The 14,751-nt window shown below is 40.2% G+C and overlaps 1 long non-coding RNA gene across 2 annotated transcripts; it reads right to left on the minus strand.

Moving 5' to 3' along the window:
* Window positions 1-8,664: 8,664 nt before the first annotated feature.
* Window positions 8,665-13,684, minus strand: LOC121887767. 2 transcript variants are annotated; one of them, XR_006093040.1, is made up of 3 exons: window positions 13,583-13,684; window positions 13,159-13,240; window positions 8,665-9,915 (listed from the first exon to the last, which is right to left on the minus strand). It is a non-coding gene; the product is annotated as an uncharacterized LOC121887767 (long non-coding RNA). The 2 variants fall into 2 exon arrangements; XR_006093039.1 differs by having other exon boundaries at window positions 13,155-13,240.
* Window positions 13,685-14,751: the final 1,067 nt, after the last annotated feature.

The raw sequence follows: 14,751 nt of genomic DNA on the forward strand, positions 1-14,751 counted from the left end.
CCTTGTTGCTGAAACACATAATGTCAATAAAACCACACTTGAATGTTTGTGTGGGTTGTAGTAGCCAGTAGAGCAATATGGAAGGTGACTGGGATAGAAAGAGGTGTGTGTTTGGGTATCGGTGGACAAAAGTTTTAATTTCCAAAAGAATGTGGCTGAGATCTAATTTATTCATTTCTCTCTTGGCGCCCTCCTTCTGATCTAACAGCAGGTGAGGGAGGTGTGTGGAGGTCAGCGGTCCTCTAAAGCTCCATATTGCACTGTATTCTCTCAACCATGCACACTTTTTTAGCAATCAAATCTGAATGATTTGATTTAAATCCTGCTTGTATCTGTACACCACCCACACACATTATTCTGTTTCACTGTGAAATGTCAGTGTGACTTTAAAGATCCCCTCCTGAAATGTTTTAAGATGGATATAAATTACTCTACTTCCATTTCAGAAGTTTGGTTGCTGGACAAAGGATGTCCCCTACTTCACTGTAAAGAAATTCAGTGTATGTGCACTGGAGGCTTCAAGTTTCTACATCACATTTCTCTAAGTTGAATATTGGACCAGGATTGGCTTCCAAACTAGTTGTGATCTCACAAATCATGCTCGTAGGCCCGCCCCTTAAAGTTGTATTTTCAATGAGCACAGAGAAACTTTCAGCAGATGAATGTGAAAACAGCCTTCTACTATCAAATAGTCTGCACATACATCATTCATACATCATTCAGCACAGTGAAGCTCAAACAATCAACTGTAGGATCAAGAAAAACACATTTTTGAGTGGAGGGAGACTTTAAATATTGGTTTAGCTCAATTTTCACAAGTGTTTCAATTTGCAAAACTCTTCACAAAAAATGACATACTCCTAATTTCTGCTTCAAAATTGCATATAATATTCAGCTGTATGAAAATTGGTGATTCATCATGCATCAAGAAGCTGATTTTGGAAGATGTTATCGCCGTCAATTCATTTTGCTGGATGTCTTTGGACCACCATATCCACGATTGCTCTCTCCTGCCGCTGAGTCACACCAATAGTACATTCCTGTCATGTAACATCAATTGGAACATCTTCCCAAAAGTGGGAACACCTATTCAATCTGTGTGTAATGCAATCCTGTACATTTGAAAATTAATTTTGTGAACTGTGTGTCTAGTTTAACAATTGCATGGTGCAAAAATGATGTGGCTGTATAGAGTGAACTGAGTGTTTCATCAATGTATTGCACTTTGTATTTGGGAGCAGCCTTTTGTGTTTCAAGGTAAGAACTTGGGGAGGAATTTTGGCTCTTTGTATGAAGAGTGTTTTTTCAAATTGAAACCCTGTGGGGAAAGTATTTATGAAATACTGTACAGAAAAATGTCCTTCACATTTTCTCAGAGTTCATCAAATGTCTTGTTTTGTTCATCTAACAGTCTAAAACCCAAGGATATTCACTTTACAATGGTATAAAAACAGAAAATCAGTAAATCCTCACACTGAAGAAAATGAAACCAGAAAATTTCCAGCATTTTTGGTCAATAATTTACTTTTGTGATTAATCTATTATCAAAATAGTCCGATTTAAGGTTCTGTCAATCAACTACTCGCTTAATCCACTAATAGTTGCAGCTCTGCACTCAAGTTAATTAATGGGATCAGGGCCGTCTTAGACACGGAGGCTACATAGACCCTGACACCTCAGAGGACAGGGTTTCTGTGTGTAGAGTTTTTTTGGGTGATGTAAAAGGACCTTTTTTGTTGTTTTGATTGTCATATAATACACTCTGTCTTAGTTTTTCAACTTTAATTAGTAGCAGTGCATTTCCATTTGTTTCAAATTGACCAAACAAGGGTCTTAAATGATTTCTTAACCCAGTTCTGTTCAGAATCCAAGGGGTAGTAGGTTAAATAGTGTTAAGGTAATGTCATTATTTATAAGCACTGAATGACAGTATAGGTGAATAATCAATAGATTATATTTATTAGAGAAGTCATATGTATTTGTGAATGCATAACTTATATGAGAGGATAAAGTAGACGGCAGGGGATGTATTTTAAGATAACTGTTGCTTTACTATCAAATAGATTTTTTACATAACATGCTGTAACTATTCTGCATTAAGTGATTTTTTTTGCCAGATGAATGCAAGTCCAGTATCTTCTTTTTTGTTTTGTTATTTTCTTTGCTCTGTTTTTGTCTGCACTGACTTCTGAGAAAACTATCAGGCTCTTCAGCTGCTAAATGCTCCACTGCATTCACTAGCTGCAACTTTGTGTGTCTGCAGTTTGAGTGCACGGTTTATCAGAGCTTCTACACTGAAAAAGGATGAAAGCGAGGCTGATGAGATCTGTGAGAGTGAACAAAACAATGAATTAGGCAGTAAACCAAAACAATGAGCTGAAAGATGCTAAAAAAAAACTCTGTAGAGTTGAGAACTGCAGTTGGTGATATTCTCTGTGGGTTTGTCACAAGAGACACATTTCACATCATTCCATCCATTGTTTGGGATATCATAACATTCTATGAATAATTTGACATGTTATTATTCTGTGGTCTCAGTAAGTATGATATATACAGTACATTTTTTCTTTTTTTAAAGAACTGTTATCTTGATTTAATTCTGACTGCCAAATGGCTTTATTAACCTTACTTTACTATCATCATCATCATCATCATCATACTTTTATTGGAGAATTTAAGAATCCTTTCAGCCTTTTTTGTATAAAAACTGTCATATGTAATATAAAACAGTTTCTTAAATGAGGAAATGAAAACAAGAGATTTTCAAGTTTTTTACAATATAAAATCTATGTGAAGAAAATGTTAAGTGAATTTTGAAAGGATTAATTCCATAATTTGAAGGGTTGGCAAAAAATGAGTTTCTCAAGGTTTAAAATGGGTTTTGAATGTTTTTAAATATCATTCATGAAAAAATGAAAGTGAGGAAATTCAGGAGGAGTGGGGTAAAAGTTAAGTAAATGATTGAATGGTGCATGAAGTTGGTTATCTTAGCAGCTAAAGAGACATATTTTCTCAGGAGTTGGTACAGACCAAACCAGTAATACTTAATACTTAACCAATAGTATTTTCTTATTCGCACAGTATCTGAACCATGTAACATTTCATTTTACAGCAAGTTAATATCAAACTAAATTACAAAATTAATTAATTATTCAGTTTTTTAAGTGCATCCGTGCCTCTAAGAAACCACAGTGAAGCAACAACAGTAATGAATGTTTTAATAAACGACGCAAAGGCTCAACATTCTGAGGAGAGCAGGTGTGTGACTCGGCAGAAAGCTCTGAACCACGCTGATGTCATGGAGAGTGTCAGGAGGATCAACGGAGCTAGCTTAATGGAGGAGAAGGAAATGTGCTAAATGTGTCACTGTGGATTAGATAACACAGCTTAAAGGCTGAACAAAGTGTCACCTGGGCACTTTATTTGACAAAAAATGTTCAGTGTGCCTTCAAGTTTCATGGCTTTGCAGACTTTTCAATTGTAATTAGCATAGAATGAAAACTAGATTAATTACTGGACATCAGAGATAGAGAAATAGAAACCAACTAATGACCCATTATGTATTACTGGTGTAATTTGACACTAAGTTTAATTATTTCTGTACAGAACAATATATTCAAAAATGCACCTTGCAGTGGCAGCTTGTTGAAATATGAAGTGTATGAGTGTATGAATTGAGGCGCTCTTCTTCCAAATACATCAAACTACAGGATAAGAGCAAGTAAACAATGGACTTACTTTTGTCATGTTGACAGAGGCAGACCTCTTAAGGAATGCTCATGTTGTTCTATTTCATATAAGCATCGCCCTCTAAGAACTGTCGTTATTGGGTTTATCCCAGCACTTATGCTCAGTCATGGAGATTTTCTTTCCCGCCACTGCACACTGTACAGTTGTCTCTCTCAGGTCCCAATTTACAGTATATAACAGCATCAAGCAGTCAACAAGTGAAGAACAAAAGAGAAGATGAAGAAGTCCAGCTGCTGAAGCTGTCCACTTGTGCCCCACCTGTCAAACCAGCTACATCCTGCAATCAGATCTTCACTCGCACTGCTATTGAATGGTGCGCCAGGCTAGCACTAACTCCGCAGGCTGCAGCAAGTGGATGCCACTTAGGGTGGAGAGAGGCAGTGACCAAAGCTGGGCTCACTGTAGACAAGTTCATCTTCAGCAGCGACTTTGCAAATATCCCAGAGTAGGACCCCGATGGTGGGCACAAGTCAGATGGCTTGGCACCCCCAATCTTGGGCTCTCCTCCCATTGGGAGACCTGGAGTCTGATTATCACAGTGGTGCTCTTCCTGTCCCCACTGTGGCCAGGAGCTCCACCGCAGTGGCTCTCTCCTTCTACGTGTCAGTCTGCCAGCCATATGCTAGCTGTCAAAAGACTTTTCCAGGACTTACTGGGCAACATCAAGAAGGCAGCAGATCTGAGGGGCATTGCAATACCGGCAGAACAACCTGCACCTGCTCATGGCTTTTTAAGCTGGGACATCTATGAACAGGAGCCGCTAGCCAAACGTCCCTCACTGTGGCCTCGCTTCACGGAGCTCCAGCCCTTTATGGAGGCAACGTTTTCCTATCCCAGAAAACAGAACACCATTGTCCAGGTACAAGCCTTTCACCAGAGTCCACAGGGATACAGAAAAAGGGTCTCCCACCATCCCACCACTAGAGCAGAGCCTAGCTAAAATCCTTCTTCCCAAGGCAACCTTTGTCAGCAGGTGCAAGCCATTGCCACTGACTCTTCAGAATCAAGTTTATGCTCACCTCTCTGACTGTTCACACCAGTGTGCCTCTCAGATTGCGGCAGTTCAAAACAACATAGCGCTGCTGTCCTCAGCTGTCTCCATTATGGCCACTAAACCCAGGGCTCTTTCCCCAGACCTAGTCACAGACATTGGGAAGGTTATGACAGCTGTCCTGACTCTCGCCATGGTGACAACAGCGGTTTCATCTAGAATAATGGTGTGGCAAACTATGATGCAGAGAAATATCTGGCTGCACATGTCTCAGCTTCATCTAATCAGACAGGAGCTACTGGATGCTGCCATATCCCCTCATGAGCTATTTGGACCACTCTTCCAAAGCACCACAGCTCACCTGCATGAAATAGCCAAGGAAGCAAAAAGGGTGAGGCCTCTTCAGAAGTGCCAAGTTGCTCACTCCAAGAAGAAGTGCCCTGCAGCCCCAGCTGCAGCTGTGCCTCAGCATGCATCCGCTGCAGCACCACCTCCTCCTCCCCCACCACAACATCCTCCTCCAGCGGCCATGGCTCAGCAGGCTCCACACCATCCGGTCAAGAACCGGCAGCCAGCGTGCACCTTGTCTAACCTGCCCTGAGGCACCTCGAAAACAACAGCGTCAGTGGCAACAATGGAGTGCAGGGATCATGTGTCTCGATGCAACTAAACTAAGGAAACACAACAGCCCTTTTCAGGACCAACCACTTTTCTCTAAAGAGCAGTTTCCTCTCCGTCTGCTCCCAGTCCAATTATGTTCCCACTGAGCTTTTTGTAGCTTCTTTCACACAGACACACGCTCCCCACACAAAACAGAGGTTTGCCACTGCATACACAAAACAGTGCAGCAGGAGCAGCCCAGTCACTTCTTCACATTTTCATGAGTAATAAATCCTCACTTAAAATATAAATTACTGACCGTAAAGAATCATCACCCACCTCCAACCCATCAGGGCAAGTTAGTGGTGATATTTCAGGACGGCCTATTTCAGACTCATGGTTTGAATGCACGGAACTGAACACAGAGCTTTCACCACACCACAGTGCTGGCACCACAGCCAGCACTAGCCCTTTCAAGACAGCCCTCTCATGGGCTGTGATGAGCATGTGACAGCTTACAGAGCACTGCTCAATGTGGCAAAGCCTGCTACCCATGAATACATGGATATCAAGGCTAATTTCAAGAGGCTACACTTCATGTGCAAGTCACAGGTTTCGGGGGGAAAATGTGAGAATCCATCATCCCTGCACATAAACTGACTGGAGCTGTCCAGGGATACTCAAAGTGCTAAAACATTTTGCTCCACTGCTGACAAACAGACATGTCATAGTAAGGACAGGCAACATGACAGTGGCGGCATACATTAACCATCAGGGCAGTGTGCGCTCAGCCCAACTGCTGGAAATAGCCAGGAGCCTCCTGCTGTGGTCACACAGAGACCGGCTCTCCAGCAGAGCAGTGTACATCCCAGTGGTACAGAACTGTGCTGTGGACTTGATGATGATGTGGGGGTCCATCCCCCAATGAGTGGAATCTGAGTCCCACACTCATCCAGATGTTGTGGGACAGGTTTGAGAAAGATAAGGTGGATTTGCTCACAAGGCATGGCTCTGTGAAAACATTGTCTGTCTCACTGGCTGTGCGATGCCCTCACACAATTGAACATTGCAACAGGAGCAAAGCAGGGCGTCCAGGCGCACTCCATGAGAGCCTTATCCTCATCCAAGGCCCTCCTCAGAGGGATGACAGTGGCAGACATCCGTGCAACAGCACCTTGGGCTTCTCCATGCCCTTTCATCTATTTTAACCTGCATGAAGTGTCTGAGTCCACCCTGACTCATTTAGTTTTAAACATGCTAAATGGCAGATGATGCCTGGTCAGATCTGGCGCTTTTACGCACATGTCAAACCCTGCGCCTTTAATACCATCATCATGGATTAGTGGGCTGCATGGGGGACCTTTATGATAAGTAATCAACATCCCACCCTTCTGCAGCAGCAGTGCTATTTGGGGAGAGTGTAATATCACTTGGCCCCTTTTCCACACAGGGCTGACATGGTGTTAAGCATGGCACAGCCGGTGCCTCCCTGCCTTATTACACTTCACATTTATTGGGTTGTGAACAGGCATTGATTACATCAGCTTCGCCCTTAACCCAACAGCGACAGCTCTTAAAGGACAAACCCTATACAAAATAGAAAGTTAGTTACGTATCGTAACTCCAGATTCTATGAATATAGGCATAGCCCTCTAAGACTTAGGCCCCCTGCTCCACCGGGATTAGCTGAAGAAAATACCGGCTTTTTGGGAGCAGAGCTCAGGTTCTGATTGTGTTATATACTGTATAGGAACCTGAGAGAGGCAACTGTACAATGTACAATGATGGGAAAGAAAATCCTCATGACTGCGCATGCATATGGGGATAAATCCAGTATTGACAGCTCTTAGAGGTTAGAAGTTACACCTATACTCATAGAATCTGGAGTTATGTTACATAACTAACGTTCTGTGTCTGTTGGATGTGTAAGTAGCTGTTTGCAAACAGGTCATGACATCATGTTCGGTGCTAACCTCTGTTCCACTGGTGTCAGCAAAAAGTGAAGCATGTTCCTGGGGTTTACTTTCCATATTCTAGGATCAAAAAGTCTCTATAAAATAATTTATCATCTCATTTCATGGTTGACTATGCTTCCTCTAGTTGAAGCGGTGTTATACTTGAGCAGATAACCTGTAGACCTTTTAAAAGTAACTTAATTCCCTATGAAAATCTTGTATCTTGTCACCTTGCCGCAGTGATGTATAAGTGTACTCCAGGATCTTATGACTTCACTGTTACAGGCATAACCAAAGCACACTTATGACCACACCCACCGGAGTAGTAAAACACTACATTTTAGCCTGGTGATGAGTTACTCTTTAATGTTTTAGGAATAAATCCCTTTTCAGGTTTAGGTTAATGGCAAATAAAAAAAGCTAGAAAAAAAGATGTAGAACCTAATATTTCCTGTGGACAACTGGTTTAGCATAATGTAATCTTGGTGCAAAAAAAAAAAAAAAAAGATGCTGAATGTTGCTAACAACAGCAGGTTGAGCTGAGGTGACCAGTTAAACCAGTTTACCTGAGAGCTGCTTAAAGATCATTAATTAAGAAGTTATATCTTGTTTGTTTAATCTGTACACAAACCAAAGAGGAAGAACATCATGTTGTGGTTTAACCATGGATGTATGAAGACAGCTGATAAAGTAACACCACTAAGCCTTGCTGCCAATTTTTTCCAACTGCCACTCCTGATAGTGCAGTGAAAAAAATCCCCTGGGGCCCTAAGAGCATGTTCCCCATAGTAGGAAAAACACTACTGCACATATTCAGCTGTAGCAAACCTGGAAGCTAGAAATTGTTTTTGGCTCATGTGCCAGGTGAGCAATTTACATGCAAGTAAATGGGCGCCATTCTTTGGGTATAATATAATCCTTTTATACATCCATAGGTTTAACAGGGAGTTATGTGCTGGACCATTTCTTGGCCAGGCAGAGTCACTTCCTGGAGTCTTGTCATCTCTGTGAAGTTGCCAGGCAACCAGCAGAAAGACAGACATGAGAGTGGTATCAATCTTCTCGGCAAGAAAGAAAATAAGACTTCCAAAATAATCTTCCATAATGTTGAAGTGCTCCTTTAAGCTATCTTAAGTTGTACTTGAATGAGATGGAAAATGTATAAACCTACAAGAGACCCTTACTTTACATGTGAGTTGTTAATTCATCCATTTTCCATCTCTTTTCCATTAGTCTTGGCATCCAAACAGTAGTTCTAAATTTATACAAACCAAATCCATGACACATAGTCATCCTGTCATTTTCTTTTTCTCTTCCCCTGCCCTCTCTGCCCTCGCCTTTCTCCACCTACGTAAATGTTAGGTGTGAGTTGCCAACCCCAGCTGACAGATGTGGAAGTGCTAACCGTCTCCACTTTCACACCCATCCACTCCCATCCACCGGGCCCTTGGGTGACACGCGAGGCACGGAGGCTGCAGAAGGCTGCCTGCCACAACCACTCAGCCGTCAGCCATTAACACAGAGATGAAGCTGTGTCTCCGCTGCTCAGCCGGGGAGCAGGTGGTCACTCGTCCAGGTGAGAGGTAGTTCAAAGCAGAGGCTGGTTTTTGACAGGTATTGGAAGCAGCACAAGAAAAACCTGTGCAGTGTGAAAAAGTGGAACTGAACTGAAGCACTATATCCACAAAAAACACCAAATTATCTCAACCAAACAAATCCTACCGTGTTGCATCCCTGACAGATTGACATGACCGCCTGCTTGTTTATTTTGTTCACTGTTTTTTGAAAAGGAATACATTTGAGTTGTTTCTTTGACCTTTAATTGACAACGCTAGGACGAAGACTGGACTAAGCCTGAAATTTTAAAAATCCTCTTGAGTTTGGAAATATTGATTGACAATGGACTTGAAAGAATGTTATGAATAATGCTTGTTAATGAACAGACTCTGCTGTAACAGAGGGAATCACATGTTCATTCTTCTTTCATCTCTCATTCTCTCATCTTTTGCCAAAAACAAAAAGGGATGTGCTTTGACTGCATAGTATGTTAGAATGAGTACTGACATATTGTAGAAGACTCTCTTTAAGTTCTGGGTTTTGTCATTTGAATTTAAAATATATTGAATCAACACAATTTTCATTGAAATCAAAGTGTTTGCTCTCTCCATTACCAGTATAGCAAGGTCTTAACATGTTCCCAGTTCATGAAAGCATTTATATGTGTTGTAGAGGAGGAAATAAATGTTAATCAAATAAGTTTTGAAAACAAACAAAAAAGAGAAGTTACTGGATTTAGTTTTTGTTCTTTCTGTGCTAAGACATTAATGTTAAAAGAAACAACAATTCTCCATTTACCCAAAGTAAGACCCCAACACCTTTCAAAATATTCAAACCATGGGATTTATTAACAAAAACATACAAAACAACCAAGACACTAAATAAATACTATAAGCAATCAAAATACAGAAACACTGAATAAAATAAAATCCCAGGCCGAGAGGCAGCAAGACTAGCAGTCCACAAACAAGAAGCCTCTTCTCTGCAGCAGGAACCTGGAGCATTTAACCCTTCCCCCCTGGCCAGGTGCACCTCATTGTGGACTGATTATGTGGAGGGGACCTGGGTAGAGCAATAGACAAGAGAGGAACGAACAAATGGGCAGCTGAGGCAGCTGTAACACTTTACAAAGGTGACACTATTCTGTGAATATAAAGGAATCCCCCCCTTTAAGCAGACATCATCATACCATAGAGCTAGTGGTTTGTTTTCCAACAATCATCAGTCATCATTAGAGGACGTCTAGTAACACTATATTTTTCTTATTCCATAAAAAAGATCACAGCCAACAGCCAAGTCCTACTAACAAGTATCGTCTGTGTATCCAAAGCCTGTATCTTATAATTTTTTGAGGCAAATGACAAAAGGTGAAAGTACAGATGAACCAGGATTTTGGTTTATGATGTGCTTTGCTCTCAAGCATTGCTGCCACACTGCAAAAATACCCTATCAAACATCAGTGAAGACACTTTAGATGAGCTTTTGTGACTGTCACTGAATAAGATTTCTCAGAATAATTCTGGATGTCCAGAAGTCTTAAAACAAGATCAAATTACTGAAAATAAGATTAGTGCAATCCTTGTTTCTAGACAACAAAACTTCACACAGGGAATACCCGCACAGAACCCAAAACCAGGTTTTAAACCTACAGTCGTCAGATTGGGAGTCATGCATACTAACCAATGAGCCAACATGTCAACCGAATACTGCCATGAAATCTCTGAAAAAGTGACTTTTAGGGTTCGCCTTAGTCTAACATACAGAAGTGCAGAATTGAGTGCCCTTTCAATGAAAGAAAACACATGGTGAAGTGCCCTATAGGGTGTACTGTATAAGAGAAAATATGATGAAGTGCCCTTCCAGTGAAGAACATGAGATACTGTGCCCTATACGGTTGAGTAAACTGGCCATTATGGTGAGTATTAATGCATCCTTTATGTAGGCTGACCATTAGGAAAATAAAGCACCCTTAAAAATGTTGTAGTTGTAGCTGACATTCCATTTTGGCACAATACTACTCACTAGTTTGCTCAGTCACACCCTCTTTAGATTGTTCTGTTGTCTTTGGGTCTGTGCAGTCTAAGCTGTAAGCTGGCTAGATATGTACTTAGTCATCTCAGTAAATATTTGCTACAAATTGGACATCAACCTGGTGGTGTAGTAACACCTTAAAGGAAATCAAAGTACTCTTTTCTCAAATTGTGTTTACAACCCTTTAGCTTGGTTTAAATTGCAATTGTAGAGGAATGCCAAGAAGAGACAGAAAAGTGAAGACAATACAAAGAGATCTGCAAAATGCAGCTAGAGGCAGCAGGGAAGAGATGAGAGAGATACAGGTATGTTTGCATCACCCATTAGCAATTAGAGGGATGCCCAGGAGAACTCAAGCCTGGCATGTTAAAAAGTTTTAAAAATGTATCCAGACATGAAAACAGTTATGAAATCTGGAGGGAAACCTTTTGAGTAACTCTGCTAACAGACAAAACTCCTCAAAATATATGCTATATTGCCAGTGACAACTGCATCAGTTGAGCAATCATTCTCCAAACTGAAGGTGATCAAGAACCAGCTTAAAAATAGATGTGGAGAAGGAAGGCTCTCAGATCTTCTGCTGTTGTCCATTGAGAGGGACATCCCGGTTGACCATAATGAGGTCATTAACATTTACAAACTCATGGCCAAAAGAATTCTCCTTTTGATTTCACCAATCTTGCTTCTTGCTTCCCTGACAAGACTGCTCAAAACAGCTAATTCTCAAAATGTTAATATTTCCAGGTTTTTACTGCAGATGTGTTGAGAAATAAATATTTAAAACCTTACTCATACCCTGTATTTTATTACAGAGATGTTTCAAAATAAATGTTTAAAAAGTACATGCTTTTAATACAGAGGTGTTTTCCTTATATTCTGAATCATCCCATAAAATCTTAATCTTAATTGGGGATATAGCCTTTTTACCAAACATACATCGTTGTCTTCTGCTGATGGGGCCCATTGAATGTATCAGGTGGCCTATATATTTTTTCGCTCCTGTCCCTCAGTTAGCCTGAGTCCACCACTGCTCTAACACCACTATGAGATTGAACTTTTTGGTTTTGAGTGAAATGTTTCATCAATTATAGGATGGACTGACATGAAATTTTTACTCAACATGAACTGTATGGATTGGGACAAAATTTGGTACAAAAATTCATGGCCCCCAAGGGATGAATCTCAATTACTTTAGTGATCCTTTAACTGTCCATCTAGCACCATCATGTCAAAACTGCTTTGGTTTATGACCAAATACCTGCAAAAATAATGACATTCCCATCAGTGTGTGCTATACTTTGTGTTTAGTACTAATAAACAATTAGCGTGTTAAGCATGCTAACATGCTGATATCATGTCTGTCTGTATGTATGTCATTCACGTATCTCTTGAACCGTTCATCCGATCAACTCCACACTTGGTGGGTGCATTACTGGGAAACAAAGGAAGTGCAGTGTCGAATTTGGTGCAATTTGGACATGTGATACATTTAATATTAATAAACTGTGTATAAACCAGTGATCAATGAGCCGCTTTGCTCTGTGCAGGGGTAGGGCAGGGAGAGACAGAGACAAGGCGTGAGGCAAGACAGAGAAAAGTGCTCCAAAAAGAGAAAAGTAGACAGCAAAAACAGAGCGTTTAATCAAGAATGGACATTCTTACCCCATGTCTAGACAGAAAGCATAGCGTTAGCAGCATGTTTAGCAGATCAGCAGTGAGTGACTACACAGGAGGCGTTCAAGTACACTGTTCAACATAGGTCACCCGCATATTGGAAGTGCTTAGAGCTCAATATACAGTGACTGTAGTTACTTGCAAAATGAAGGAAATACTCCTACAGGCAGTTCAAAACCAGTTTGTCTCATATGCTTGGAGGCCATGGCAATTGTGAGGTGTCACTACAGACAGGCAAACATAACCTCTCAAATCCTAACTGAAGGCACAGAAAATAGGAAATAACTAAGAGCCCAGTATGATCGATCCACTTTATTTTAGGATGCACATTTTATTTTATTTTTAAATGCAGCCCTTATTTTACTTGAAATGAGAAAAGAACATGTATTTACTATTAGAGTATTTAGCCTATTATTTATGTCATTTGTGTATAATCGAATGTTAATTTCTTTCATGTTGTTGGTATATATACTCATTCACACCTCACATCAACTGTATTAATTTCTCTATGGGTTGAAGTAGCGGCTGGAGGTCAAGCAGTTGGCCCATTCCGAAGTGAATTAGCATTGCACTAGTCTTAAAGCTTAACGTCTTACCTACCACCTCACAGAGCTGCAAGCATGGCTGTAGACTCTTGTTAAAAATGGTTATTCTGCCCTTGCAGATGCATCACACTGCATAGCTAGACGGATAGGTAACACAAGACTCAGTACATTGTACTTCATGTTGATTTACATAACACAATTAAATATGTGCAAAAACAAGACAACAATTTCCTTCTTCACAGGTTTCCAAATGAGGTAACAGTTAGCCTACGTAACTTATACAAACTGACTAACATAAGTTTGTGTTAGTAATGTGTTGACTTAGAAATCAGTCTATGCTAGCAAAAGCGTCTGTTGATTAGTTTAGCAGGTAGTTAGCTCATCTCAAACCCACTACAACAAAATCCTTTTAACAATGTTTTTTTTTTAAGCACATAACTAAATAAATAAATGACACAAAGTTAAGTGACCATACTTACATACAGCTCTACTACAAAGATCAAACCAAAAAACTCTACGGGGCTGCACTGAGCCTGCATGTTTTACTGCTTGGCTGTGCTGTGTAGACTAAAAAACAACATGGAAGATACAGCATTTTGGGGAGAATCTTAAATGAACAGTACCTCAACCTGCTTGTACATGTCACTAATTTACAACAAACACAGACTGGGGTCAGAACAATGGTCATAGTGAAAATGTTACCTTTGATGACACTTTTGACCAATAACAATGGAATTACTTCAAAGTTAGTGCTTTTTCATGAATTATCATCATTTAGTCTGTACACAGCACCTGTGTAATCATTACTGTAGATATACAATATGTGCTCTTCTGGTTTATATTGTTTTGGTCATCAGAGAAAGGTTTTAGGTAGGGGTGTAACAATATGTGTATTCATCCCAAACTGTTTGGTACAGGATGTTCGGTAAGTGACTTCCATTTGGAACAACTACAAACGCACTTGATTTCAGACTGTGGTCAAACAACATTTCGTAAGAACCAGTTTTGCAACCATAAATTGAGCTCCAGCATCACAGAAAGCAACAGTTGTCAGCAGATGCTCTGACTCCTTGCAAGAAACAGAAAGGTTGTTTTCCTTTTCCACTGCAGAGCAACTAAAGCCATTGTTTGACGTTTACATTTTTTACAATAAAGGACCAAAATTTCATTTTCTACCTCTCTTTTGTTTTCTCTCCTGTACCATTACCCCAAAACCAAGGTACATACTGAACCGTGATTTTTGTGTGCCACACCCCTAGTGTTAGTTCTACTGATTATTCTGAATACAGTATGTTTGTATTGTACTGAAAGGGACATAAAATATCGAAAGAACTATTGATGTCAAAGGAATGTGAAAAGTAATAAATAAAAATAAAAATAAAAAAATTCACAAATGCATGCAAACAAAAGTCTAAACCTTGATACATGATATTGATCCTAGATATTATATATTTTGCCCCAGTATGAAGCTGAGAATATAGGCTCATGCAAGTAAGACTAAAACTTAAAGTAAGATGTTTTTGTCTTGAAACTCCAGATCTTAAAATAAGTGTCAAAACATACTGGAGGTCCTGTAACAGACATGTCCCTTGTATCCAAACAAAGCCCCAAAAAAGATTTTTCTAAAATGCTAATTAAGACAAGGCAA

Source organism: Thunnus maccoyii, chromosome 21 (assembly GCF_910596095.1).
Source record: "Thunnus maccoyii chromosome 21, fThuMac1.1, whole genome shotgun sequence".
Taxonomy (NCBI): domain Eukaryota; kingdom Metazoa; phylum Chordata; class Actinopteri; order Scombriformes; family Scombridae; genus Thunnus; species Thunnus maccoyii.